General features: G+C 45.8%; 1 protein-coding gene and 1 non-coding gene across 2 annotated transcripts in view; both read left to right on the top strand.

Moving 5' to 3' along the window:
* Positions 1-23,939, top strand: part of TMEM132B (transmembrane protein 132B) — a 403,125-nt gene that overhangs the window by 17,872 nt on the left and 361,314 nt on the right.
* TRNAG-UCC (transfer RNA glycine (anticodon UCC)) lies at positions 21,859-21,931 on the top strand. The gene has a single exon. It is a non-coding gene; the product is annotated as a tRNA-Gly (tRNA).

Genomic DNA, 23,939 nt, shown 5'->3' with positions numbered 1-23,939 from the left:
GGTTGATCATAGCTTTCCTTCCAAGGAGTAAGTGTCTTTTAATTTCATGGCTGCAGTCACCATCTTCAGTGATTTTGGAGCCCCCCAAAATAAAGTCTGACACTGTTTCCACTGTTTCCCCATCTATGTCCCATGAAGTGATGGGACCGGATGCCATGATCTTAGTTTTCTGAATGTTGAGCTTTAAGCCAACTGTTTCACTTTCATCAAGAGGTTTTTCAGTTCCTGTTCACTTTCTGCCATAAGGATGGTGTCATTTGCATATCTGAGGTGATTGATATTTCTCCCGGCAATCTTGATTCCAGCTTGTGCTTCTTCCAGCCCAGTGTTTCTCATGATGTACTCCGCATATAAGTTAAATAAGCAGGGTGACAGTATACAGCCTTGACGTACTCCTTTTCCTATTTGGAACCAGTCTGTTGTTCCATGTCCAGTTCTAACTGTTGCTTCCTGACCTGCATATAGGTTTCTTAAGAGTAGCCCTGGTTTAATCTTCTTCAGCCATTGAGTTTTTAATTGAACACTTGCTATGTGCCTGGGTGCTCATTTTTGTGCTTTTTTTTCCCCCCTTATCTTTTCTTCCACATTACTTCATACCAAGTCTTGTTCTATGATAGTGGTTGACTGCTATTTTGCCTTCCTCTGAGAGTAACACCCTGATTTTGTTTTGGGCAATCACTGCTTCCCAGCTTTGAGGTGAGGTTTGGTTATTGATAACTTTCTCCTCCTACTCCTCCATGGGCTTGCTAATGATGCGTGCCTGACCAACCAGAACATCTCATCTCCTAGGCTTCAAGGATTGGCTCGGGCTTGGGCACATGACCCAAGCTGGGCCAATGAGATCCAGATCTGGGATGTTTGTTGCAAACCCTGGGAGAGGGACGCTTCCTTTTCTGTTGCAGTTGTTAAGCTGGGAGGATGAGAGCCTAAATATATCCGTTATTGTTGCTATGTAACAAGTTTAAGCCACAGACTGATGGCTTAAAACAATTTGCATGTATCACTTCATGGTTTCTGTGGGTCAGGAATCCAGCGCAGGGTAGCTTCTGTTTCCAAATCTCTCGCATGGCTGCTGTTATGGTGTAGGCCAGGGCTGAGCTCTCATCTGAAGGCTTGACCATGGAAGAATCTGCTTCTGTGCTTACATGGTTGTTGGCAGGATTCAGTTTTTGTGGGTCCTTAGACTGAGAGCCTCAGGTTTTTGACGCATGGTCCTCTCCATATAGAAGAGAGTGGCTTCACCACAGTGACTAAGTGACCGTTTCTCTGACCTAATTACAGAAGTGATCTCCCTTCTACACTGAGGTATGACAGTGATCAGAAGAAATTTACTCAAGGGGAGCGGACCACACAAAAACCAGGAATGCCATCAGGTGATGAATATTAGAGATCATCTTAGAAGCTACCTACCATTCTGGAACTGCATGAAAAGGAAGCGACATGTGCAATAGAACACAGTTGAGTGCAGCTCTTAGCATGCAGGCTGTTGCTGTGGGCCATTACCTCCCCACCTTGTTGCTAGGCAGTGGTTACCACTGGATCATTATTGGTCCTGCTCAGCCATTGGTCAGCACTGTAGTTGGCCTCACCCACAACTGACCAACTGTCAAGGAGTGAGTGAGTGGTCCTGCTCGGTCATTGGTCAGTGCCACAGTGGGCCCCTCCCCCAAGCAACCAACTCTCAAGGAGTGACAGTTAGTGATCTTGCCCAGCCATTGGTCAGTGCTGTAGTGGGCCCCACCCATAAGTGACCAACTGTCAAGGAATGGCAGTTAATGGTCTTGCTCAGCCATTGGTCAGTGCTATATTAGGCTCCACCCGCAAGTGACCAACTGTCAAGGAATGACCGTTAGAGGTCCTGCTCTGTCATTGGTCAGTGCCATAGTGGGCCCCTCCCCCAAGCAACCAACTGTCAAGGAGTGACCGTTAGTGGTCTTGCTCAGCCAGTGATTGGCGCCGCAGTAGGCCCCTCCCCCAAGCAACCGACTGTCAAGGAGTGATCCTGAGTGAGGCAATTTGGTCTATGGTTGGAGTGGTGGTTGTCAGGTGGAAAGTGAGGTAAGAGGCAGAATCCTGGGCTTCTCCAGCTTACCTGGCCTCAGGTCAGTAGGTGAGAGAGGAAGGAGGGGGACCTAGTGAACAGTCTGGGGGCTGTGTCCTGCAGAGCTCCAGAGCCCTGGTAAGGCCTCCCACAGGTTGGGTCCAGACCTTGAGGCAGAGGTGAGCTTCCCCCTCATCCCTGCAACCTTATGGCAGTGGCTGTCTGCATAGGATGAAGTGTGTGGGACCTGGCTCCCACCGTATGGGTGGCCTGAGGGCTGGGTGGGTCCTGGGTGCCCGCTTCCTCAGCGATGACAGCTGGACGGGGTCTGGGGACTTGGCCCTGAGGGAGCCGCCAACTGAGTTCTGCCTCCTCTTAGCCCAGCCTGGACCTCAGAGGGTGAAAGTTGTGCCTCGGGATGTTACCCTTTCTTGTCAGGACAGAGAATAACATTTGTTTGTGGAGGTTTACAGTAATATCCTTACCTGACCACGGCCTGACCTCAAGAACAAAGGATCTGACGCCAAGCTGTTGGCAACAACAACTGTGCCCCTCCCTCCTTCTTCCTAGAAAAGGGCTTTGCTGAGAGCTTTTGGGGAGCTTGGGGCTTTTTCTAAAAGATAACTTAATTGATTGGAGAAGGCAATGGCACCCCACTCCAGTACTCTTGCCTGGAAAATCCCATGGATGGAGGAGCCTGGTAGGCTGCAGTCGATGGGATCGCTTAGAGTCGGACATGACTGAGCGACTTCACTTTCCCTTTTCACTTTCATGCATTGGAGAAGGAAATGGCAACCCACTCCAGTGTTTTTGCCTGGAGAATCCCAGGGACAGGGGAGCCTGGTGGGCTGCCATCTGTGGGGTTGCACAGAGTCAGACACGAGTGAAGTGACTTAGCAGCAGCAGCAGCAACTTAATTGATTTGTTTCAGCTGTGCTGGGTCTGTAGTTGCAGTGAGTGGGGGCTATTCTGTAGTTGTGGTGCTTGGACGTCTCACTGCGGTGGCTTCTCTTGCTGTGGAGCACGGGCTCTGGGGTGCACGGGCTTCAGTAGTTGCAGTACCTGGGCTCAGTAGTTGTGGCTCCCAGGCTCTAGAGCACAGGCTTGGTAGTTGTTGCTTAGTTGCTCTGCAGCATGTGGGATCTTCCTGGACCAGGGATTGAAACCTGCACACAAGGAAGCAAGTTTGAGAGTTTTAAGGCATGAGCCACCCAGCTCCTTGCAGGGTCCTGCAGTAAACCTTTCTCTGCTCCCAGCTCCCCATGTTTTGGTATTGTTTGGTCTCACTGAGCGTTGAGCACACGGATTTGCGTCTCAGTAACTCATGGGGGAAAACAAAGCCAAGAGATGGAGAGGGGGAGAGTTTTCTTGTGACCCTTTTGGAGTCTCCAAAAGTAGCTGCCAACTTGATCTAGAACTTCCCAGTTCAGGAACCAATACATTTTTCCTTAAGATACTTTGAGTCAGGCTTCTGTCACTTGGAAGAGTCTTGATGACGTCTTGCAAAATTCTCAGATTCCCTTGCCTGCCAATGACTGCTCCTCCTTGGAAAGCCTTTACATTCTGTGTGCTTGACAAAATCTAGAAAGTGTCACATGCCTTACCTCTCCTTGAGTCTGAGCTCATGGAGGGCAGAGTTGTGTGAATTTTTTTTAACCCCCTTTCTTGCTCTACTGCAGTGCCTAGAATGCTGTCAGACACAGCAGATGCCATCTGTCAGTAATTACCAGTATGTGAGGCTCTTCCTTGTCCCCCCTCCTTCCCCCTGCCAGTCAAAAGTGTCTCAGAAATGATCTCAATCTCCCTGCACCTGCCTTTGGGTTGGGACGTTGGATGTCAAAGGCAAAAACATCTCTGATGCTACCCTCCAGAGGCAGTGCACATCTGCCCACAGAAATCGCAGTGAGACTGTGAATTTCATAGTGGGTGGGTTAACCTAACAGAAAGAACAAGTCACAAACAGGAGTGCTAATCAGAGGTAGTGCTTGGCCAATTCCTTTACATTTTAGGTTTTAACTGATGACTTTTATGATGACACTGTGCAAACATTTACTGATACCAACATTATTTTTTTTAATTAAAAACATTGAAAAATTGAAGTAGTGTTGATTTACAATGTTTTGCCAATCTCTGCTGTGTGGCAGAGTGACTCAGTTTTACACGTATAATACGTACATTCTTTATTCTTAATATTCTTTTCCATTATGGTTTGTCCCAGGAGATTGGATATAGTTCCCTGTGCTCTTATGCAGTAAGATCTTGTTGTTTATCCATTCTAGACGTAATAGTTTGCATCTGCTAACCGCAAAGTCCCAGTGCATCCATCTCCCTTACCCCCCTACCCCTAGGCAACCACAAGTCTGATGTCTATGTCTGTGAGTCTGTTACTATCTTGCAAATTGGTTCATTTGTGCTATATTTTATAGATTCCACACATGAGTGGTATCATATGGTATCTGTCTCCTCTTTCTGGCTGACTTCACTTAATATGATAATCTTTAGGTCCTTCCATGTTGCTGCAAATGGCATTTCATTCTTTTTTTATGACTGAGTAATAGTCCATTGTATATGCATACCCGATCTTCTTTATCCATTCATCTGCTGATGGACATTTAGGTTGCTTCCATGTTTTGGCTATTGTGAGTAATGCTGTTACCAACATTTTTTTGTGTGTGTGTGTGTGATAGGATTTAAAAAAATTTTTTCTAGGATCAGTAGAATTTTCTTGCATGTCGAGAAAGTATGATCTCCTATCTGATGCCAGTGTATTAAGAAAACATGCTTTTCCCACAGATCTATGTTAATATGCTTTTCATGGGTGAAGTCAGTCCATTGCAAAGATCCAGCCTTGGAGGTCACTCAGGGTCACATCCAAATGCATTTTACTTACTGGAGGCCAGCCCATAATCAAGGGAAGGGGAACTTGACTCCCTCTCATGATCAGAAGTGTCAAAGAATTTGCAGGCATATTTTAAAGCCATCACAAGTGCTTTGGAGAAAAATGGCTGCAGGTCGAGGGCCTCAGCAAGGATTAATCAGTGAATTGTCTAAGGGTCATGAACCTCCAGGATCTCATGCCAAATGACCTGAAGTGGAGCTGATGTAATAATAATAGAAATAAAGTACATTATAAATGTAACATGATTGAATCATCCTGAAACCATCTCCTACCCACTCCTTGGAAAAGTAATCTTCCTTGAAACCAGTTCCTGGTGCCAAAAAGGTTGGGGACCACTGGAAAGGACCTGTGGCTAGTGACAGATGGCCAGAGGCCTCTGGTCAGTGATGAGTCTGACCAGTGGTGGAGTGATGGAAGGATCCAGGAAGCTTGTGCTCTGAGGGATAGGATGGAGGGTGGAACTGTCCGAATCCCCAGCTGGGGGACAGTGGACCTGGTCCCCTTTCCTGTTAGTTCTTCTTGCTGTAATAACGTCCAGCTGGCCTTCCTCAGAGGTAGCAGATGTGCTGAGCCCTTGTCTGGTGATGTGCCTTGGGAGCCTATGATTTAAACGAGGCCCCTTATAGTCCTGGACTTGTGTGTGGTCAGCAGGCTTGGGAGGGGTCCTCCACCACAGGGCCACTAGTCACAGCCTTCTATCTTATCCTGGCGGTGGCTTTGGTTCCTAAGAATTCTCCACCTGCCTCCCTCTCCCTGTTTATTAATTTGCTCCTTCACTCCTTTCTAAGGGCTTCATTGCGAGTTCTTTAGCATTCCAGGATGGTGCTGGTGACTACCTTTCTCTGTGTGAGAGGCTTGAATTGGAATGTTAATTTCACCTGGGGCCCCCGCAGATTGTTTCTGTGCTGAGCACACATTTAAAAGGGGAAAAGTGTAATTGGCTCTTTCTTCCTGGGCTTCTTCCAGGAACCCCTGGGGGAACGAATGGGAGGTTTTAAAGTTTCTGTGACCTGCTGATTTCTCCATGCAGCGTTCTGGAACTTCAGGTCCTGAGGCACACATGGAAGGAATCTTTGCTACCTCCTGATCCAGTGGTTATAAGCCAGCATCTCAGGGCCACAGACAGCCAGCCTGTGCTGATATCTATTTGGCCAGCCTAGTGCTTTAATAATTTTTGAGCCAATATTCAAGAGCTGAAAGCTTTAGTATTAAAATGTGGATTTTTGGCTTCTTTGTGGAGAGCAGCAGTACCGGCTGCACTGCGTCCACATTCCCAGAGAGTGACATGTGACTGCAGTGACATCCACCAATTCATCTGCCAATCCAGTCATCACATATTGAGTTGGGCATTCGGTGTGCCAGGCACTATTGTAGGTGCTGGCGACGTAGCCCCTACTGTCAAGGAGCTTCCATTCCATCCAGAAGGCACGGCTCTTATATGTCACCCGTCTGAGCCCTCCAGACCAGCACTGTCTAATAGAATTTTCTACCGTGATGGGAATGTTCTATATCTGTGCTGTCCAATATCGTAGCCATGAGCCACATGTCTCTGTGGAATACTTGAAATGTGGCCAACTAAGGAACTGAACTTATGATTCTGTTTCATTGGAATTCATATATACTTAAGTTTAAACAGTATTTGGGTACTGGCTGAAGTATTGGACAGTGTGGCTCTAGGGAATTAAATTTGCATCTCCCACTCATCAACTAACCCAACTCCTTCATTTAATAGTTGGGGAAACTGAGGTACATGGGCTGTGCAAAGCCAGGATTGGAACTCAGATCTCCTTGATAGCTCACCTATGATGTCTAGTGTAACTGCTACCGGTTAAGCAGTGAATGGGGATGACATTAGATATAGTTGGAGAGGCAGATGGGGCAGAAGTTGTGCAGGACCCTGTAGACTAAGGGGAAGAATTTAGATTAAAAAAAAAATTTATTTTGATCACATACAAATTAGCTATTTTTAACATGTGCAATTTAGCAACCTTTTGTCCATTTATGGTGTTGGGCAACCATCACCTCTATCTAGTTCCAAAACATTTTTATGACCTCAACAGAAACCCCATACCCTTTATTTTTATTTCATGGCCTCACTTAGCAGCATGCGGGATCTTTGTTCCCCAACTAGGGGTTGAACCTGCACTCTTGGCAGTGAAAACACAGAGTCCTAACCACTGGACCTCCAGGGAATTCCCAGAAGCCCCATACCCTTTAGGCAGCCGCTCTCCTTCCTCCATCCCCCAGCACTGACAGTCTACTTTCTGTCTATATGAGTCTGCCTATTCTGGACATTTCAGAGATGCAGTCCTCAATGTGTGAGCTTCTGTGTCTGGCTTCTCTCACTTAGCATGTTTTCAAGGTTCATCCATGCTGTAGCAGGTATCAGTACTTTGCTCCTTTTTATGGCTTGAATCCTGATCCACTGAGTGCAAATGAAATTTGTCTGAGAGTAGTGGGCAGCCACGCAGGGTCTCTGGCAGGCGGCTTCTTTCTAAGCATTGCTGGAAGGAAGTTCTATTCTGCAGCCTAGTGCTAGACTTGCTTTCCTTCCTTGGGTTTGCTAAAGCCAGTTTTCAGCTTTGCCTCTGGGGTCCGAGGTGCAGGGCTGTCCCAGCTGTCACTCCTGATCCTCACATGCGCCTCACCCTGTCACCACGAGAACCCTCCTAGGACCCCCTTCTGAATTAATTCGAGCTTTCGGAGGGCATTCCCTTTCCACATGCCTCCTGCCACTTAGATGCCCACCAAGATGCAGGTCAGTGACTTACCCGAGACAAATTATGTTTGGAAAATCGATTTGATTTGGGAAGGGAGCTTCCACATTGAGGAGAAGGGCTTGTGCTCCAAGTGGCCTTGCCTGGGAATCGGGGACCACGGGTAAGAGGCTTGGGGATTATTGTATTCTCATCAGTGTTTCTTTTTATGTCTGTTAGTATTTGTTTTCTGTATCTCGGTACTCCTATGTTGGGTATGTTGAAGAGGGTGATAGCCTCTCCTTGTATTGATCCTTTTATCACTATATAGTGTCCCTCTTTTTCTTTCTTTATATAGCCTTTGTTTTAAAGGCTATTTTGTCTGATAGGAGGATTGCAATTCCCTTTTTCCTGTCATTTTCATTTGCATGAAATATCTTTTCCCATCCCCTAACTTGCAATCTGTGTGTGAGACTTTGAGATTAAAGAGAGGGGAAAAAAGGAAAATGAGCCCCTCTGTCCAGTTCAGCCTGAACAAGCATGAAGGGCATCTTGTCTTTATAATTGAGCACTGGGCTGGGAAACAAACATATAGAACCTGGCCAGCCCAGCACAGCTAGCCAGCTCCAAGTGGGGCCCAGGCTCGTGGACCCACTCTTCCCATGGGTGACCCAGTGGCCAGCTGGGTTTCTTTGTCCTGGACCCGGAGAACAAGCCTTGGTGTGGCAGTCGAATGAGTATCCTAGCCACAGGGACAGTGCTCTCCTGGGGCGTGGGGCTGCCAGATTTCCAGTTTCCTCTGCTCCGGACCCCGACAGCAGGGCCAGGCGCAAGCACCCCTTTCTTCCCTTGGCGCCCTCTCCTCCTGCCCACCAAGGTGCTGGTCATGCCTGGAGTGCAGAGACACTTGTCTCTTGTTTGTCAAACACTGCCCGTCACTGGGCTGAGCCACTTGGTAGAGTCCACCATCTCAGTGCCTCCTGTATTTTGTGGTGGTTCTTCTTTTTATCCAGTAGTTTTCTCTTTGACACTATGCGATGCAACGACTATTGATTTTATTTAAAAAACATAATGATAGCAAGTTGTATGTGTAAATTTTCTTCTAGTAGAAAATGAAAATGTTCCCCAATCCTGAAGGCACTCTTCCTTCCCTGGAGGTGGACTACTCTTAGAATTGCTTGTCTTTCCAGATGCTTTTCTGTGACTCTCACCTGTATCTGTTCATTTGTTTGGTTGCTGATTCTTTAGTTCAGCATGTAGTAATTTATTGAGTATTTACTGTCTGTGTCAAGCAGTGTTCTAGACTCTGCAGATGTAACAATGAACAAGGCAGACAAAAATCTCAGCTCTGGTGTGGAGATTCTAGTGGGGGATGTGAGTGCTATAGAGAAAAAGGAGGGAGTGGTTGGGGAGTCCTGGGTAGGGGGAGGGGTTGCTGTTGAGAGGGCAGTCAGGTTCGGAGGAGAGCTGGCTGAGAAGATAATGCTTGAGCAGAGGTCTCAACTCCATAACTGGGGGAAGGTTGCTCTTGCTGTGAGAGCAGCAAGTGCAAAGGCCCTGAGGTAGGAGATGTTGGGTGTGTTCTTGAAACAGTAAGGAGATGGGTGTGACCAGAGGGTCCATAGAGCAGAGACCAGTTTAGTGATGAGGCCAGATCACAAAGGGCTTAGCAGGCCCTTGGAGGACATTTGACTTTTACCCTGAACAGAATGGGACCCATTGCAGTGTTCAAGCAGCAAAGTGACCTGGACCAACTCCCACTGTAAAAAGTTTCCTCCTCTGTGGTGCAGGAACCAAACGGATGTGGGCTGGGCTAGGGTGGGGTGTCAGGCGGGAGACCCGGGGGGAGGCTGCAGCAGGGCTGGGGGCTTGGACCAGGGGTGGCAGCAGAAGTAGGGAGCAGGGAGGGTCAGGGATGTCCCCGAGGTTCTGGCCTGAGCTCCTAGAAGATCTGATTTGAACCAGATCAGCTGGTGGCAGTGTTTCTAGGCAGTGGTTGATTGGAGATGCCTGGTCCAAGCAGAGGTGTCAGGTGTACTGCTGGGTTTGTGGGTCTGGTGTTGAGATGTTTAACTGCCCCCAACCGGCTCTGCCTTCCTCTCCCCTGCCCCTGCCTGGGGTCAGCCTCCAATTCTGCAGACCACCTTGAGTGCTGCCTCCCCTCCCCAACAGGAGCAGGGAGCAGGGCCCACTCCCTGCAGACCGCCTCCCTCTGGCCAGAGGTGTGTTTAGGGCAGGGCAGGTGGGAAAACAGGGCATCCAAACAAATAAATTTTAAAAACTTCAGCCCATTTTGGGAGCCCTCACGTGGCTTTCCTCCTCCTTCCCAACCACCCTACCCCTTCTTTGCACTCATTCTGGCTTTCTCTGTCACCAAGAAGAACAGAAGTCTTGATTTCCTGACTCCTTGTTAGCAGGGTGAGTGAGGAATGCCCTCTCTCTTTGCTGCTCTGTCGGCCACCCCCGATTCCCCATTTAACCGTTTCCTCCAGGGAATCTGAGCAAGCTGAGCTCCTGCCCACAAAAGCTGAGTCCGGGGACAAGGTGAGGGACAAGGTGGGGTGTAACCAGCATTGTGAGATGCTCCCAGCTTCATTCACGGATGGCCTGTAATGAAGACATAAAAGAACCTGCAATGCACTTGTTTGTTTCAACTGGGAACAGAATTTGTGATTTTGGTTATCTTTTTCTCTGACTCTTTAAGAACCCTGAGCTAACCACTTCCATCTGCCCTGAAGATTATTCAGTCCTCCCCATTCCATTCTAGGAGCTGACTGTTCTTGCTTTGGTCCTGATGTTTTTGGTAGGCTTTGTTTTGTTCTGGATGGCCGGGCTGCTTCCTAACTCAGAGCTGCACTATTCTGCTGCCTTTAGAAATCTCAGCAGGGAGGGAGGGAGGGGGTTGCTTCCACTTACATGGCCCCGGCACCTGCTGAATCTCTTTGGATGTGGCCTGGTTTAAGGCTTTAATATTTTTTTTGTGTGTGTGAACTAAAGTATTAATATCAATATAAAATTAAGGTTTAGGGAACTTACTGGCAACAGGTTCTAAATAGCTGGCTGCACTATTTTTCTTCATATTGAGGTGAAATTTACTTAACATAAAACTGTTTTAAAGTGTGTATCCAATCCAGTGGTTTTTAGTACATCCACAGTGTTGTGCAAGCACCGAATCAATCTAGTTTCAAACCATTTTCATCACCCCCGAAGGGAAGCCCTGTACCCCTGAGCACCCACTCCCCATCCTGCCATCGCCGGACAACCACCCGTCCACTTGGTGTCTCTGTGGACTGACCTATTTTTGGCATTTCATGTAAATGGAACACACACTACGTGGCCTTTTTGTATCTGGCTTCTTTCCCAAAGCATCTTGTTCTTTGAGGTCCAGCCGTGTAGCCTGTGTCAGTGCTTCACTGCTTTTTAAGGGCTGAATTGTGTTCCACTGTGGGGATGGATCACATTTTGTTTGTTCATTCGTCTGTTGGTAGACATTCAGGGTGTTTCCAACCATTTTTTTTCCTCTTTTTTTTTTCTTGTTTGGCTACACTGTGTGGCATGTGGGACCTCAGTTCTCCAACCAGGGATCAGACCCACACTCCCTGCAGTGGAAGCCTGGGTTCTTAACCAGTGGACTGCCAGGGATGTCCCTACCTGGGTTACTTTTTAAAAATTCTGTATGTGATTTTAATGGGCAGTCCTTGTGGGAGCCATTGGAATGCCCTTTGACCCCTGCCTTGGAGGGTGGGTGGGGGTAGGCCAGCATGGGGGTGGGGAGCTGTGAGCCTGCCAAAAGATGCTTTTATTGTTAGACAGATGGCTTCTCAGTGGGCACTCTGTGGCTTCTTGTCCAGTGGTGCCTTCTCCAGCCCTGGCTGTCTCTTGTAAATAACCACCCTGTTTGATTTTTCTGCTTAGCACTTATCACTGTCTGAATGAATCTCCCTTTGTTGCCTGGATGGATGGTTTACTTGTATACAATCTCAATTCTTTTGCTCTAGATGAGAGTGCGGTCTCCATGGGAAAAGAGACTAGGACCACCTTGTTCACCCTTGTCTTCCCAGCACCTAAAGGGGTTCTTGGTGAACAGGTTAGAATCTACTTTATCTATTTTCTGAAAATGTCGGAGGCTGGGCTGCTGCCAAACCTGCCTTTAAAATAACTCATGCAAAAAAAAAAAAAAAGAAAAAGAATAATTCATGCATTCATCAACCCATTCATCCATCCATTTAGTCATTTGACAAATATTTATTAACGCTCACTCTGTGCCTGGCAGTGTATTTCAGTGCTGACAATGCCACTTCTACCAGTGAGCTCTCAGACTATTTGCAAGACAGACAGGTAAACAGTCCCGATATAGTTCAGGGAGTTAACACTGTGGAGGTGTGAAGTGGCAGTAGGAACCATTAAGGTTAGCTTTAGGAAGAGGTGTGTCAGTTAGGATTATCTTGGTTGCAAGTAACAGAAACCCAATTCAAGGTGATATAACTCAAAGATAATTTAAAAACCATATGTAACTGGAATGTCCTGTACAGGCGTCAGGTATGGCTTGATCAAAGGCCTCAACTGATGTCATCAGGACTCATTCTCTCTGTCTCTCAGCACTAATTTTTTCTCTGGTGGCTTTATTCTCAGGCAGGGTCTTTTCAAAGATGGACACTAAAATAGGGCTCTCATCCTACCAGCTTAGTGACCACAGTGAGAAAATGACCACCTCTTTCCAATGGTTTCAACAAAACCCCCAGATCTGATTTTTATTGACTGTGACTAGGTTGTATGCTAATCCTTGAGCCAATTGCTGTGACTCTGATTAGCCTGATTTGGGTCATGTGCCTTCTCCTGGAGCCAGGGACGGGGTAGAATTACTTCACCTGTACCACTTGGGCAGAGAGTGGAAGTAGAGGGAGTCCTGCAAAGAAAACTAAGGCATGGCTACCATGAGAAGGGCCAGAACCACAGATGCCCGCTCTGAAAGTCTGGCTTAAGAGAGCTAAGAAGAGGAAATTCCCTAGCAGTCCGGTGGTTAGGACTCCCCGCTTTCACTGCCGAGGGTCAAGGGTTTGGTCACTGGTCTGGAAACTAAGATCCTACAAGCTGTGCCATGTGGCCAAAAAAAAAAAAAAAAAAGGAGAGAGAGCAAGAGAGTTAAGAAGAGCTGAGTGCACTAAAAAGGATGTTCTGGACATTTGGTTCCCTCCACTCATATCTGTTCTGCACCCTCTTTGCCTTTCCCTGTGCCTGGGAAGCTGGCCCTCAGGGCTGCATCATCTGGCCCTCTTTGTCCTTTAGCTTCCAGCTGGATGTGGCCAGTGAGAGACCAGGCTGGAGCTCCAAGGTGGGGCAGGAGAGAGTGGAGGCGTCTGTCCCCGGCTCCTCTTGCTTCACCGTGTCTCTGCCAGAGCTTCACCTCCTCCTGTTCCAGCAAGGAAGCCTTGCCTCCCAGATGTGGCTGTCATTGGTGTCAACCACACTGTGCTCTTTCCTGGTCCCTTAAAGCCCTAGGGAAGTAACAGTTTCCCGCTCCTGCCAATATCTCCTTCCCTCACCACCATCGCTATCTGCCAGTTGCTATCTGCTCGTGTCCTTTGACTGAAATCTCCCCATTTGACCCATCCTGGAGTGTGAATTCTTCTTCCTGCCAGGACCGTTACGGACACGGAGACATTTGCCAGTGTGTTCGTTTCCTATTGCTGATGCACAAGCATCAGTTCAGTTCAGTTCAGTCGCTCAGTCATGTCCGACTCTTTGTGACCCCATGAACCACAGCACGCCAGGCCTCTCTGTCCATCACCAACTCCCGGAGTTCACTCAGACTCACGTCCATCGAGTCCGTGATGCCATCCAGCCATCTCATCCTCGGTTATCCCCTTCTCTTCCTGCCCCCAATCCCTCCCAGCATCAGAGTCTTTTCCAATGAGTCAACTCTTTGCATGACATGGCCAAAGTACTGGAGTTTCAGCTTTAGCATCATTCCTTCCAAAGAAATCCCAGGGCTGATTTCCTTCAGAATGGACTGGTTGGATCTCCTTGCAGTCCAAGGGACTCTCAAGAGTCTTCTCCAACACCACAGTTCAAAAGCATCAATTCTTCGGTGCTCAGCCTTCTTCACAGTCCAGCTCTCACATCTATACATGACTACTGGAAAAACCATAGCCTTGACTAGACGGACCTTTGTTGGCAAAGTACTGTCTCTGCTTTTCAATATTCTATCTAGGTTGATCACAGCTTTCCTTCCAAGAAGTAAGTGTCTTTTAATTTCATGGCTGCAGTCACCATCTGCAGTGATTTTGGAGTCCCCAGAAATAAAGTCTGACACTGTTTCCACTGTTTCCCCATCTATTTCCCATGAAGTGATGGGACTGGATGCCATGATCTTAGTTTTCTGAATGTTGAGATTTAAGCCAACTTTTCATTCTCCTCTTTCACTTTCATCAAGAGGCTTTTTAGCTCCTCTTCACTTTCTGCCATAAGGGTGGTGTCATCTGCATATCTGAGGTTATTGATATTTCTCCCAGCAATCTTGATTCCAGCTTGTGCTTCTTCCAGTCCAGTGTTTCTCATGATGTACTCTGCATATAAGTTAAATAAGCAGGGTGACAATATACAGCCTTGACGTACTCCTTTTCCTATTTGGAACCAGTCTGTTGTTCCATGTCCAGTTCTAACTGTTGCTTCCTGATCTGCATACAGATTTCTCAAGAGGCAGGTCAGGTGGTCTGGTATTCCCATCTCTTTCAGAATTTTCCACAGTTGATTGTGATCCACACAGTCAAAGGCTTTGGCATAGTCAATAAAGCAGAAATAGATGTTTTTCTGGAACTGTCTTGCTTTTTCGATGATCCAGCGGATGTTGGCAATTTGATCTCTGGTTCCTCTGCCTTTTCGAAAACCAGCTTGAACATCAGGAAGTTCACAGTTCACGTATTGTTGAAGCCTGGCTTGGAGAATTTTGAGCATTACTTTACTAGCGTGTGAGATGAGTGCAATTGTGCAGTAGTTTGAGCATTCTTTGGCATTGCCTTTCTTTGGGATTGGAGTGAAAACTGACCTTTTCCAGTCCTGTGGCCACTGCTGAGTTTTCCAAATCTGCTGGCATATTGAGTGCAGCACTTTCACAGCATCATCTTTCAGGATTTGAAATAGCTCCACTGGAATTCCATCACTTCCACTAGCTTTGTTCGTAGTGATGCTTTCTAAGGCCCACTTGACTTCACATTCCAGGACGTCTGGCTCTAGATGAGTGATCACACCATCATGATTATCTGGGTCTTGAAGATCTTTTTTGTACAGTTCTTCTGTGTATTCTTGCCACCTCTTCTTAATATCTGCTGCTTCTGTTAGGTCCATACCATTTCTGTCCTTTATCGAGCCCATCTTTGCATGAAATGTTCCTTTGGTATCTCTAATTTTCTTGAAGAGATCTCCCGTCTTTCCTATTCTGTTGTTTTCCTCTATTTCTTTGCATTGATTGCTGAAGAAGGCTTTCTTATCTCTCCTTGCTATTCTTTGGAACTCTGCATCCAGATGCTTATCAGTTCAGTTCAGTTCAGTTCAGTCGCTCAGTCGTGTCCGACTCTTTGCGACTCCATGAATCGCAGCATGCCAGGCCTCCCTGTTCATCACCATCTCCCGGAGTTCACTCAGACTCACGTCCATCGAGTCCGTGATGCCATCCAGCCATCTCATCCTCGGTCGTCCCCTTCTCCTCCTGCCCCCAATCCCTCCCAGCATCACAGTCTTTTCCAATGAGTCAACTCTTCTCATGAGGTGGCCAAAGTACTGGAGTTTCAGCTTTAGCATCATTCCTTCCAAAGAAATCCCAGGGTGTCTTTCCTTTTCTCCTATGCACAAGCATAGTGGCTTAGAAAGTCCTGAGTTTATTATCCTACAGTTTATCCTCAGTCTTTTGGAGGTTGGAAGTCCAAGATGGGTCTTGCTGGCCTAAGATCAAGGTGTGAGCAGTGCTATGTTCCTTCCAGGGGCTCTAGGAAGATTCTGCAAGCGAGCTCTCCTGCTTCCTTGCCCTTCGTTTTTTCATTAAAAAAATACCTTTTTTTTTAATAAAAGTTTTTTTGGGGGGCAAGCCATGCGACTTGTGGTTTTAGTGCCCCCGACCAGGAATGGAATCTGAGCCCCCTGTGTTGGAAGTGCAGAGTCCCAATCACTGGACTGCCAAGAATTCCCAAACTCAGTTTTTAATACCTCCCCTCCCTAAGCTTCTTTCTCTAACTCTCAGCCTTGAAGGCTCTCTTTGTGTCTCTGTTGAGAAAAGAGCCAAGATCCCTTTTCAGTCTTGCCTCACCCTTGAAATTACTCTATTATCGCGGCCGGATTCTCTCTGCTCTGTGAGTGTGGGCAAATTGACAGGATGTTAAAGGATGTTTCAGAAAAGGTCACTGATAACAGGCCTTTGATTAGTTCCTGAGAAAAGGAGTCGGTGATTCCTTTCCTGGCCTGGAACAGGGGCGGGGGTTGGGGTGGGGTTGGGTGGGGGGTGCAGCCCATGGCTGCACAGATGTCTGGTCAGAAGGGGCCTGGCTGGGTCAGCCACAGGCCTGAGCTTGAGGGACGCATCACGCCTCATCCATCACTGGGGCCCTCCCCACGTGGAGGATGCCCGTGGCCGCTGGCTGTGATTCTGGTGTTTTGCAAGCTGGAGCCGTTGGGCCCCTGAGCCGCTAAGCTGCACAGATGCCTTCCCTGTACGCTCTGGTTTGTAATTAAAACACGACTTGCCACTCTGATTAGATTGGGCGGTTAAGTTCATCTGGAAGAGCTTTTCATCTGCATTGTGTGATTAGCAACATATGATGCTTGTATTAGCTCAATTAAAAGTTACGGTGATTAATATGGGTATCAGAGCAGAACCATAAATCAGCAGATTCGGGGCACTTGGAGTTAAGGGGCTGGAAGGCAGAGAGCCAACCACTGCCCAGCCCCCTGGGAAATAACTTAGGTGCAGCCTGGCTGTGCTCCTGGGTGGTGAATAAACAGAGGCTGGAGTCTGGTACCCAGCTGGGTTACTGCTAACATCGCTGAACCTCAGCTTCCCCATCTGGAAAATGGAAGTACCAACACCTGCCCCTCGGATTGTCCTGTGATATGTTTTGCAAATAATCCTTTTTTCCTGTCTTCACCCTTGATTCAAAAATGGGCTGACAATCATTATCTATCAGCATTAAAAACCATTTCTCCCTTTGACCCAGCCATCCCGTGCTGAGATTTTTATCATTCAGATACATTTCCATGTGTTAAAAAATGTGGAAATTGTGTTAATAGTGATGGAAGTGATTGTTTGTCATAGGAGAGATTTGGGAAGAGCCTAAACTGATTAAAGAAATTATGATATATCCAAGCAAGGAAATACTTTGTAGCTGTTATTAATTAAAAAGAGAACACAGCAGATCCATTTATAGTGATACAGAACTGACTCTAAGATGTGCTGTAAGGGACTTCCCTAGTGGTCCAATGAGTAAGACTCTGTGCTCCTGATGCAGGGGGCCCTGGGTTCAGTTCCTGGTTGGGAACTATATCCTGCATGCTGCAGCTAAAGGTTCTGCATACTGCGAGGAAGACAGAAGATTCTGCATGTTACAGCTAACACCTGGCACAGCCAAATAAATATTTTTTAAAAATGAGAAAAAGATAAAATGTGCTGTTAGTGGATAAAGCAAGATGGAGCATGGGGGTGTACAGTATGGCCTGCCGTGTGTGTGTGTGTGTGTGTGTGTGTCTGTGTGTGTGTGTACAAAAGAATACATATGTAAGTGTTTGCAAATATTGATTCCCTTGAAATAACAGCTCCTGGGAGGGGAAAGGGTTGTTTGGGGGACAGGGTAGGAGGTGACTTAATTCTTGTTGGTGTATCTTTTCAATTTTGTGCCATTATATATTTATTATTTACTATTTAATTAAATTTAAAAATATTTTAGAAGAAAAATAAAAGAGGCAACCACTCAACCCACCTTCCCCCAAAAAACTGAGGAAAAAGGGCCTAGTTTAGTACTTCACATAGATTTTATCATTTAGTCCCTGTGACAGCTTACTGAGTGATTTTTCTTTGCTGTGGAATTTTGTATCTGGCTTCTAGATTTTTTAGTACAGAAATGAAATATAAAAATCTTAGACACCCACACTGTGACATTCTGGGATGGGAGAGAAGAAACCTTTGCCTTGACCAGATTCCTCCTTGTCGCTTTGACCTAGATTTGGGCGTGGACCCAGGTTGTGACTACAGACATGTCACCATGAGCTGTTCCCATCAGCCCCTCCCACTGGGCTGCTGAGGACCCCTTAATGAAGCTTGATGGCCCCATATGTTCCCTAATCTATGAGATGCTTAGGTTGGGTAGCAGAAAAGGGAAGCATATAATTCTTGTTGAAGCTTTTTTTTTTTTAAAGAAATCACCCAGCAATGCCACTTGTAGGTTATACCCCCAAAATTCAAACCAGATGCTCAAACAAAATACTGTTCATAAATATTCACAGCAGCACTATTTACAATGGCCAAAGGTGGACAAAATCGAAGTGTCCATCAACAGATGGGTGGACAAAGAAAACATGGCACTTCCATACCATGCAATGATATTATTCAGCTTTTTAATAAAGTACTCGTCCTTGTTATACCGTGGATGAACCTTAAAAATTCTGAGTTTTAAGAACTCAGACACAAAAGACCGTATACTGCATGGTTCCGTTTATATGAAGTATCCAGAACAGACAAATCTCTAGAGAGAGAAAGCAGGTTGCTGGTTGCAGGGCGCTCAGGGGAGGAAGGAATGGGGAGTGACTGTTCAGTGGGTACCGGTTTACTTTGGTGGTGATGAGCATGTCCTGGAATTAGAGATGGTGATTATACAACGTGGTCAACGTACTAAATGCCACTGACTTGTTCATTTTAAAATGATTAATTTCATCTTATGTGAATTTCACCTCAATTAAAAAAAATTAGAGCCATCTGGAAGGGGAGAGGTCCTGACCCTCTGATTATTCCATCATTGCTCAAGAGATCAATATCTGGAATGTTGTGATAATTTGGACTTAAAAAAAAATACATAGCCTGTTTAGTGATGTTTCCGGCAGCACCTTAGGGACTTGTGACAGAGACAGAGGAATGCGTTACCAGAGTTTGGACCAATATTCTGGATGATGCTGACAGCACATTATAGTTTTTGCTTTCTGTCATATTACATAGAGGTGCTTTATACATTTTAATTTTTTTCTACTTTTTACATAGGAAAAATAGCATCCTTTTGCATTGCTCTGTGGCATGCTTAGCAATACATCTTGATAAACAGAGGTTATTTTGCATCAGGGTCTGGGGAAGGGACTCCTTCCTTTCTCCAATCACCATTTTTCAGAACTGAGGTCGTTCTTGCGAAGAATCCTGGGGCCACCCAGCCTTGCTGCCTGGAGATCTGTAAGGATGGCTATGGGATCTTGTTCGGCTGCAAACCTTTAACAAGCCTACAAGATGATGCCATTTCATGGAGGCCCAGCCAGTCCTTAAACAAGTGCAGATTAAATCCCTGTGTATTCAGTATTGATTTGATCTGGGCGTCCTGCCAGTCTCGGAGGAAGCCAAGATGGTGATGCAGGCCCTTCTCTCTCGGCATCTCCAAGAGGTCTGGGATGACGACGCTGGCTGGGCTCGTGTTTTCTGGCAGTCGGTGGGGGCACCACCAGGCTCTTGGCTTTGATGTTTTCTTGGTCGAGCAGGCAATCAGCAGGTCCTGGAGGCTGCATAGCCTCCTAATGGGTCTCCCTGCTTTATTTTTTTTCTTGTCTGTCTGTATCTATTTTTCAGATTGTAACCAGGGTGAACCTTTTAAGATATTCAATCAGTTTGTGTCCCTCCTCTGCTCCAAGTTCCCCCCCCCCCCCCCCCCCCCATGGCTCCCAGCTCACTCAGTGTAAAAATCCAAAGTTCTGAGCAGGGCCCACAAGTCCCCGCACCCTTCCTTGTTCTTCGCCAGCCAGTGGCCTCATGAGAGATCCTGAGAAGCCAAGCACACTCCTACCCCAGGGCCTTTGCATTGCACTGTTCCATCCGTCTGGAATGATCTTCCCTGACATTTGCACGGACCACTTGCTCAGTTCAACATAATTCTAGTCATATGTCATCATATCAAAGGGGCATTTTTTTTTTTTACCATCCTGCCTCCAATATCACCCAACCCTCTTGTTCTTATTTCTTGCTTTGTTTTCCTTCAGCATTTATAGTCATTTGACATGGAACATAATTATCAGTTTATCTGTGTTTTGCATTGGAATGTCAGCTTCATGAAAGCAGTGACCTCCTTTGTCTAGTTCATTAATGTACCCCTAGGACCTAGAACAGTGCCTGGCACATAGTAGGTGCTCATTGAATACTAATTGGAGGCATGTTTAATGAGCATTTTGTCATGTACTTGACACATGAGGGCTTAGTGAGAATAAGACATACCCCTTCTCTTTAAGAAGTTTAATGTCTAGTTGGAAAGGTGAATGTTATCGTTTTATTCATTGGATTCTATAGGCATAGTGCCTTGGGCTCACAAGTATATCTGGGATTAAACCTCAGTAAAGCTGGAAAAAAAAATATACAAAGCAGTCACAACAATCAAGTATGTGTTTAAATCATCAGCTTGTTATATATACATTTTATAATCTGCCCACATTAATTTTAATGAATCAGTGGACATTAGTTGTCTCTAACATTTTGTTATTCTTCATACAGAGCTAGAAATAATTGTTTGGAAATAGAAGAAGAAACAGAAAATTTGAGACCTTAAAAAGTCATTGGTTCCAAAATATAGAAAGAAAATGGTAATACAAAAAATAGTGTTCAGATAGCCAAAAAACATAAAGTTGACTGATCAATCTCAGTTTGCCTTGACTCATAAAATAATTTTATATAATCTGGGTTGCCAAGAGCGTTTCAATACATTTAGTCCAATGGAAGCCTTGAAAAGGAAGAAGCCTGGAAAGGTCCTAAAAATGCCTTGGCGATAACTGCCTGAAATAAAGCGATTAAAGAGTGTGATTAACCCCCTGCAGGAACAGTAGAAATTTAGACAAGGGAGAGTCGGGGGGCAGTTCTGGGAAGGCTTCCTGGAGGAGGTGTGACTTGAGTTGAAAGTCTGGTAGAATCTGGATAACTTGTGGTGGAAGAGGAGACTAGAAAGAGTAGGTTTCCGGACTACTTGGTGCCTGAGCCAAGCCAGTGAGCTCAACACAATGGCGCCCCCTTGTGGAGTGGTCTCCCTGCCAAGGACTGCTGCTCAGACTCGCGTGGCCAGGCAGTCTGTCTTCTGAGGTGAGAGCAACTGGCTTGACAGTTATCTCTGAACATCTGCATAAGGAAAAATTGGATTGCCTCCTGGGCTTCACGCTATTATTCTATAACTAGGCCCTTGCTATTTCAGAAGAGAGGGAAGAAACAAACCCACCCAGTCTTTACCGGAGTGGGGGTAAAAGGAGCAATGGGTGTTTTGTAATTCAGAGAGCAGTATGTTTCTCTGCCCCCTTGACCTCACAGGGTGAGCTGCATGGTTTTCTTTTATTAAAAAATTTTTATTTTATATTGGAGTACAGTCAATTAACAATGTTGTGATAGTTTCAGGTGGACAGCATAGGGCTTCAGTCATACATATACATGTATCTGCTGCTGCTGCTAAGTTGCTTCAGTCGTGTCCAACTCTGTGCGACCCCAGAGATGGCAGCCCACCAGGCTGCCCCGTCCCTGGGATTCTCCAGGCAAGAACGCTGGAGTGGTTTGCCATTTTCTTCTCCAATGCATGAAAGTGAAAATTGAAAGTGAAGTCGCTCAGCTTAGCGACCCCATGGACTGCAGCCTACCAGGCTCTTCCGTCCATGGGATCCCCCAGGCAAGAGTCCTGGAGTGGGGTGCCCTTGCCTTCTCCGATACATGTATCTGTTCTCCCCCAAACTCCTCTCCCATTCAGGCTGCCATGTAACATTGAGCAGAGTTCCCTGAGCTATACAGTAGGACTGTGTTGGTTACCCATTCTAAACACAGCAGTGTATACATATTGATCCCAAACTCTCCAGCCATCCCTTCCCCGATCTTTCCCCCCATCTCACCCCAGCAACCATAAGTTTGTTCTCTAAGTCTTGAGGTGCATGTTTTGTTGTTACTTATTTATCACTGCTTTCCTCCTTCATTGACTCAAGTCGGTGTACAGAAACGCATCAGTGCAATAAGATTAAAACACTGGGGGGCTTCCTTGATGGTCCAGTGGTTAAGACTCTGTTCTTCCAATGCAGGGGGCACAGGTTTGATCCCTGGTTGGGGAACTAAGATCCCGTATGCCGCGTGGTGTGGCCAAAAAAAAAGGTAATGTTTATTCCCACCCATCCCACTAATCGATATCTTTGTTGAAGGATTGGGCAGGAACTGTAGATTCAATAAATTATAATGAACTGTAAATACAGTGCAGGTCATAAAGTGAAATCGCAAGTCTTGCAAGAAATGTAGGATTTCAGGAAGTCAATGAAAGTGATGTTGGCAGTTTGCCGGACCCACAGCAGAATCGTTAGCCAATGAGGAACTCTCAGGACTGGAGCCGTGAGAGCTGGAGAATGTGAAGAAGAGGAAATCGACCGAACTGTTAATTTAACGGATGCTTCAAAATAGAATGATTTGAGTACCAAAGCAATAAGAGATGACCTTGGGGAAATTGATAATGTCCTGAAATATTTTTGCAAAAACACGCATCTTTATGGCCATGTTAACGAAAGTCAAATGAGAAGAGAAGGACATTGCATCCTGCTCTTAACGATTTTGTTGGATGAATCAGATGATTACTCTCAACTGTTTTACTCATGCCTTAGTCTAAGGATTGGCCAATAGTTGCATTTGTAATTTACATTTTGTAAAACATAAAAAAGCAGTCTTATTTGGAAAAGTTTTATTTCATTTTTTTCTAAAGTGCTAATCATACCTTTTTTTTTGGTAGTAAAATTAACATAATGTAAAATTCACCATTTAAACCATTTTAAAGTGTACAATTAGGGAATTCCTTGGCAATCCAGTGGTTAAGACTCCAGACTTACTAAGCGTACAGGTTCCATCCCTGGTCAGGGAACTAAGATCCTGCAAGCTGCATGGTCCAAAAAAAAAAAAAAAAAAGTCTATACTACAGTGGCATTTAGTATATTTACAATGTTGTTAAAACCATCACTGCAATCTAGTTCCAGAACATCTTCATCACCTGAAAATAAAATCATATCCATTAACAGTCCTTCCCCAGTCCTTCCCTCCAGCCCCTGGCAACTACTAATCTACTTTCTGTCTTTATGGATTTGTGTTTTCTGGACATTTCATACAGTTGAAATGATATAATATGTGGTCTTTTGTGTCCGGCTTCTTTCAATCAGCATAATGTCTTTAAGGTTTATCCATGTTGGATAGCATGTGCCAGAACTTCCTTTCTTTTTATGAGTGAGTAATATTCCATTGTATGGATTTACCACATTATGTTTGTCATTCCTCCGTTGATGGACATTGGGTTTGTTTCCACTTTTGGGCTACTGTAATTAATGCTGTTATGAAGACTCGTGTGCAAGGTTTTGTTTGAACATCTGTTTTCACTTATCTTGGGTGTATATCTAGGAGTGGAATTGCTGGGAGCTTCCCTGGTGGCTCAGATGGTAAAGAATCTGCTTGCAATGCAGGAGACCTGGGCTCAGTCCCTGGGTTGGGAAGATTCCCCTGGAGAAGGGAATGGCAACCTACTCCAGTATTCTTGTGTGGAGAATACCATGGACTGAGGAGCCTGGTGGGCTACAGTCCATGGGGTTGCAAAGAGTCAGACACAACTGAGTGACTAACACTTTGAACATTTGATTGTTCTAAATGTCTTTTGAACATGGTAATTTGATGTTAATTATGTTCTATGCTAATCCTGTTAATTATGATACGGTAAGTCTGTGGTAATTCTGTTGTGCTTTTTTTAATGGTGAAGTTTCTGCTCTTAGCTTGCTATCAGTCCAAAAATCCCATTTTACCATGTGATGGATACTGGGGCTCTTTCCAGTCTTCGCCTTCTGTGAAAAAAATGTAGCAGGCATCTCCTTCTATGTACACCTTTAAAGTATACTTGTTTGGTTTTCCTTTTAATGCAGCAGGAACAATTCCCCATTCCAATTAGTAGCTTGCTCCCAGGTATGGGTGTCAGAGTTGCATATTCCACAGAAATGTGTCAGACCGAATTAAGGGGCCCAAGCCTGGGAGTTAGCACCCTGGCTTCCAGAGTCAGCTCTACCACGCACCAGGTACTTAACCTCTTTGACTTTAATGGGA

The sequence above is a fragment of the Ovis aries genome, chromosome 17 (assembly GCF_016772045.2).
Source record: "Ovis aries strain OAR_USU_Benz2616 breed Rambouillet chromosome 17, ARS-UI_Ramb_v3.0, whole genome shotgun sequence".
Lineage (NCBI taxonomy): Eukaryota > Metazoa > Chordata > Mammalia > Artiodactyla > Bovidae > Ovis > Ovis aries.
This window is presented reverse-complemented; position numbering and strand designations above follow the sequence as displayed.